Genomic DNA, 6,258 nt, shown 5'->3' on the forward strand with positions numbered 1-6,258 from the left:
GCTAAGGGAAGCATGTATAATGTAAACAGAATTGGTCCTAGCACTGAACCCTGTGGAGCCCGTAATTAACCTCAGTGTGTGAAGAGGACTCTCCATTTACATGCACAAACTGGAGTCTATTAGATAGATATGATACAAACCACTGCAGTGCAGGACCTGTAATACCTACAGAATAGAATATTAGAGCGATTAGAGCACGATTCCGTTCTGCACATTACATCTGACACATGCTTTAGTCATGGAGGGAGAGGTAGAAATGTGTTTAAGTCTGTGAGACTTTACTCTGACATTACAGTCAAGTACTCATATATATATATCACTAAACGTGACATTAAACTGTAGGAATCCATGGCAGCAACAACTCGGACCCACCCAGATGACTGTGATGTCAACCCAGTCAAAGGTTGAGGAAACGATTTTATTTGTTCAGCCTGTGAATTACAAATAAACAAATTCAAAAATTAGAGGTTGGTTCTGTTTAGGTGGGCAGCGTACAGTCAGCCTCCACAGTCTAATAAAGAGTTGCAGTGTGACCACTAATGCTTTGGGAGAGCAGACAGAAAAAAATAACAATCTAATTGGAAAAAAGAAAAAATTTAATGTGATTTTTGATGCCGAGCATGTTAAACAGTAGTAGCCTGTTCAAAATGTTTACATGTACTGAAGACTTTCTGTTTTTTACTGTGCAGGACCAGTTTGATCTCATCACCACATGAAGACATCACCTCAGACAGTTTTCTCATCAGTTCAGGACCTCAACTGAGACCAAAGAAACAGAAGTTTGGAACAAGAATGACTGTTGGAGAAAAACATCCAAATAAGACAAACAGAACCATCTTACTGGTGGGAGAAACAGGAGCAGGAAAATCTGATCAACGCTCTGCTCAACTACACCATGGGAGTGAAGTGGGAGGATAGAGTCTGGTTTACGATCGTAGAGGAGAAGAAGAAAAGTCAGACATCAGATGTGATCGTGTACGAGATCTTTGGTTTTGAAGAGGAAACTCTGCCCTATTGAGTCTTTCAGAAAATCTTGAAAATAAAATGAAACAGCTGACAGTAGAGAATTCCCGGTTCCTGGACGAGTCCTACCAACGTGTTGTCAGACTGGAGCAGATTGCTCTGAAAGCTGATTCAGCGTCCACTGTTGTACACTTGGACTTCCTGATTGAGAAGATGAAGCAGAAAGGAGACACAGAGAAGGTCCAGAAACTGGAGGAGATGAAAAGGTGAGTGGACGAAGGAGCCAAAGCACATGTTGGTACGAGCTTCAACAAACTCCATCAGCTATCAGAAACATTGCTGATTGGGGAAGCACACAGGTTACCTGGTGATAGTCACAGTTTAATGTGGGCAGCTGCTGTTCAATATAACATCATCACAATATTGTGCACAAAATAAGTAAATGTAGTTTGTTTCCTGAGCTTAGAGCTGCTGGAACTTGTGCTTCCCTCGGAGTGACTGACCCGAGTCGAAGGTGATAAACAGGATTTAAAATGAGGCGCAATGGACACTGAGCAGCAGAGCAGCCTACAAGAAACACATGATTTCATCCAGGTTCCTTAAACTTGTATCTGATCTGACTCATCTAATGCCAAGTGCTTTATTTATCAGTGTGAGACGTGTATTTTGCCAAGGTCTTTAATCAAATATCAGATACACCGACAAACGGAGATGAACGTTCAATAAAAATGAGGAATCTGCAGAGCCAACATCTGGAACACAGAGAGTGAAAAACATGAACAAATGTAACCAGTTCACATAAAAACCAGTTAACGTGGAACACTGGTTTGTCTGGTGCAGCAGCTTTTTACCAGTTGATAATTCACTGACAACCAAAACAAATGAATACTGACACAAACTGACTCTGAGGCTGTTTCTCAATATGTGGACTTGTGTTCTCGTGGACTTGTGATACATCATCAGTTACAGACCAAGTACTGTTCCAGTTCAAAGTACCATCAAGCCAAGTACGCTCAAAATTCCCGGATGTGGTCTCGCTCCTCCTTTTTTATTGAGCATGCATCGGTGGCTTGGGTGGACTTGGTACAGCTAAATATGCAAGAATGCATTTTGTCCACAACTCAGACGCGTCAATGGCGGAGGAGAGCGGCTAAAAACTTTTAAATATTACTCTTTCTGGATCACAAAATAAACTTTTAAGATATTTTCAGGCGAGAATGTAGCTGTTTAAACTTCACATATCTGCTCGATTTAATAAGACATCACATATTTGCAAAAGTCTCCAACGTTTTTGGAGACGTCTGTTACCCACCAGTGCGATAGCTAGACAGGGTTCAAACCTCACTAGAGCCGGTGGGAACAGCGAAAAACTTGCTCAAGTTCTGTGTGGAAGCATTTTACAGTCAGTGCTGCAGATGAAAACAAAGTGATATGCAATATGTCAGGTCAGCAGAGGCAGAGATATTGAACAGCATCCTCTCCTGGTACTGTCTAAATCAGGATTTTTACACCTATTTTGAATTTTACGTAAATACAAATACTTTTCCCCCCTCAAAAAATTCAAATACAGATACAAACATCTGTTAAGGCGTCTGGGAAGGGATCTCAAAACTGGATTATAGATGGCAGAGAGTTGGTGTCGTAAACCCCCGCCTCTGTTCAAAGATGGTCGCTCACAGTGGACATAGATGCTTCTTTCACTGCTCTTTCAAACCATCTGTCCTCTCTGTCCAAAATGTGAACATTGGCATCCTCAGACTGACCTTTGACCTTTAGATGCAGATGAACAGCTGAGTCTTGTCCTGTGGAGGTGGCTCTTCTGTGTTGTGCCATGCGCTTGTGAAGTGACTGTTTGGTCTCCGATGTAGAGGTCTGAGCATTCTTCGCTGCACTGTACAGCAAACACCACATTGTTAAGTTTGTGTTTTGGAGTTTTGTCTTTGTTGTTTGAGTCACTGAATCAGGAACTCTGCCTCCTTTTGTTCTCACACTGGGTTTAATGAAAGAAGGTTTCTGTTTGTCCATTAAAGTTCTTTGTTGTGATCTTTTAAAGGATCCTGTGATGATCCAGAGCCTGGCTTGTCTCCAGGAGTCTCTCAGTGACCTGAGCAGCAGCTACAGCTCTGCTGGCCTCTGTGTTCACCCTGCAGGAGACGTGGAGACCCGAGCTCACCTTCTGCAGCACTTAGACACAGCTGCAGTGAGGGAAGGTGAGTCATCCTTTAGCAGGACATCATTCAGGCTTCATTAGCATCACTGTGACTGTTATTGTGTTTGTAGGAGGTTTCCTCTGCTGGTCTCAGACAGCAGCAGAAACATCAGCCTCCCTGTCAGTGGAGATCAGTTCTTATGTGCTGTTGGCCAAACTCAGCGCCTCCCCGACTGCTGAGGATCTGGGATATTATCAGGTGGCTGACTGGGCAGCAGAACTATTACGGAGGCTTCTCCTCCACTCAGGTACGACACCACCCGAACAGCATGAAGCTCATCTTTGAGTTCATATACAGTCTTGGACCAAATCAGGAGAAATAATCCTGAAGCTTTCATGTTGTTGCTTTTCTCTCAGATATACAGACTTGTTTTAGCAGGCAGGGATGTTTTTATTCTTTATTTACAAGATGAAATTGACTTTGGTCTAAAAATGTGTTGTTTTAACAGAACAGCCTTCTGTGCACCAACTACACGTAACAGCCTGTAAATAACAGCTCAGCTGCAGTCTGTAAGTTTATACCTGTGATTTCTCTACTTTGTTTCTCTGAGATCATCTCTGTTAAACATGTTTAACCTGTTTAACCTTTTATTTAACCAGGAAGTGAAGGTTAGAAACTCTTTTGTGAGAGTGTGTTGAAGTGACACAGGCAGTTTGAACTTCATGTCAACATGACTCCATCCTGTAGGACACAGTGGAGGCTCTTCAGGCTCTCTGCTCCACTCTGGTGTTCAGTCCTGAAGGTTGGAGCACAGTGACAGTTCAGGCTCCAGCAGTCAGCTGACATTTGATGTAAATCAGGGCAACAAACTGTTCTACCAGGAGGAGGCGCTGCAGGACGTGTCAGGAAAACACAGGCTGGAGGTGAAGCTGCATGTGCTTCAGTGCAGCTCAGTGACAGCATCATTTGACCAGGTCCTGGTTGGTGTCAAACAAAGGCTTTCTTTGTTTCTTTGTACTTATAAAACGCTAAAGAAGCATTTTCACATGGAATAAATGTGTTTTCATAGACAACATTAGAGCTGGCAGTAACAACTGCACACAGTACAATTCTGTTTGACACTAAATCAAAAATCAATAAAGTCACTTTGTGTCTCCATGAGAATCAGAGAAACTTTCTTCATCCCAGAGGGAAACTGAGCTGTCGGAGCAGCAAACACGAAGGGGTCTCGAAGGTTTTCGTTTGTCCCCCTTCTGGTGTAATCACCAGCGTTGCCGGATAACGGAGCCCATATCTGACCCCCCCGCAGGTACGCAGGAGGCTCCTTGCTTCTTTGAAGGCTGCTCTCTTGTTGTTTACTTCCTGGGTGTAGTCTGGGAAGATGTGAATCCGTCCACTCCGACCTTCTGGCGTTCTCTCCATTTCCCTCGCCTTCTTCAGTATCTCCTCCTTCTCTATATAGTAGTGGCATCTCACCACGAACGCTCTCGGTGGAGCCCCGGCTCCGTCTCGTCTCGCGCCGAGTGTTCGGTGTGCTCGGTCAAGCGTCTTTGTCACTGATAGCCCCAGTTTTTCTTTCAGCAGTCCAGCTATGAACTCCTGCGGCGTCTTGCCCGTCTCAGCCCCTTCTCTTACCCCCATGTTGTATGTTGTTGCGTCGTGATCTCACCTCGAGGTCTTCACTAAGTCTCCTCAGCGTCAGCATCTCCTTCTCCATTTCTTTCAGTTTCGTCTCCATGCTGGTTATACTGTCAGACTGGTCGTTCAGCGTGTCATCCACTTCTTTTTTCCGCGCTTCCATCTCGTTAGCCAGACTGACGGACATCTCGCTTATCAGCCTCACCTCCTCACGTAGCAACTCAAACTAGTGATGGTGAGATGAAGCCTCATGATGAACTGAAGCTTTCCATCCAATTGGTCGACTCATGGTTCGAAGCATTGTGATGATTCATTTGCTCTACTGCGCCATCAAGTGGACAATTCAAGTGAAGCGGGCTCTTTGATTATAATGATGTGTAAACCTTATGTACATCTGGATAATGACACAAACTAGTGTTTGGTGCTTCACTTTTTAATAAACTAAAAGACAGAAATCAGATTATAGGATGTGTAGTGTTGTTTATTTATATTTTGGTGTTTATCATTTGTGATATTTATTACTGTGTGCATACTTTATTAGGAGAGACAAAATTTTTAAAAAAAAACATCTCTTCCTTGCTGGTTCCATCGAAGAAGAAATGCACAAGTAACTATGTAGCACGTACGTAATCCAATTCCACAACACGGTGTGATGGGGAATCAGCTGTTTTCCTGCCCATGTTATTTCGAATCTGGCGTGAACCGGTGAACCAGTCCCTGAATCAGTCACGTGGTACGGACTGCCCGCGAGGCCTCGAACGTCACTGCATACGTAATCAAAGCAAGCCTCGATACGCGCTTCAGAAAAACGCCCCCGCGATTACCCGACGCGCGATTCGAAGCTTCGACACACAGGACACATCACTAACTCAAACTGAGCTTTAGTGTTATCTTCCACACTCTTAGCCCACTTTTCCATCTCGGCTTTTGACTCTTTTCTTCCTTTTTCTATTTCCTCTTTGCATCTCATGATCTCGGTTTTTGTCTCCTCTCTGTATTTTGTAATCTCAGCATTCGTTTTTTTTTTGTTTTTTTTTATCTCGGACATCATATCTTGAGCCCACTGAGGCATGTTGTCGGCGTGTGCTGGGCTAGCATTGGCTTTGCTAGCTGCGGCGGCAGGGTTGCTATCCGCATGCAACTTTTCTACGCCTGTGTTGTGCCAAAAACTTATTTCCAATGTTTCCGTGTATTTTTTTATGTGTAATATCTTTACGTATGTTCGTAAATAGACTTCGGTGAACAGGGTTTACAAAGGGGTTATATATAGAATTTAAAAATTATCAGTTTTTCAAGTATCTTCACAACTCTGTGTTATTGTACTTAATTATAACCAATCCAGTCCTGTATCCCCACTTAAAATATTTTTACAGAACTATTGTAATATTTGCTGCCATTTCTGCTGTCCTCTTGGCCAACTTACTCTTACAAAAGACATTTTTAATGTTAATGAGATTGTTTTTAACTGCAAAAATAAAGGTTATATAAAAGTCACTGCCAAAAACTG

At 43.1% G+C, this 6,258-nt stretch overlaps 1 pseudogene; it reads left to right on the forward strand.

Moving 5' to 3' along the window:
* Positions 1 to 2,838: 2,838 nt before the first annotated feature.
* Positions 2,839 to 4,031, forward strand: LOC120715246 (annotated as a pseudogene).
* The last annotated feature ends 2,227 nt before the right edge of the window (positions 4,032 to 6,258 follow it).

Source organism: Simochromis diagramma, unplaced genomic scaffold, assembly GCF_900408965.1.
Source record: "Simochromis diagramma unplaced genomic scaffold, fSimDia1.1 OVJJ01000376.1, whole genome shotgun sequence".
Lineage (NCBI taxonomy): Eukaryota > Metazoa > Chordata > Actinopteri > Cichliformes > Cichlidae > Simochromis > Simochromis diagramma.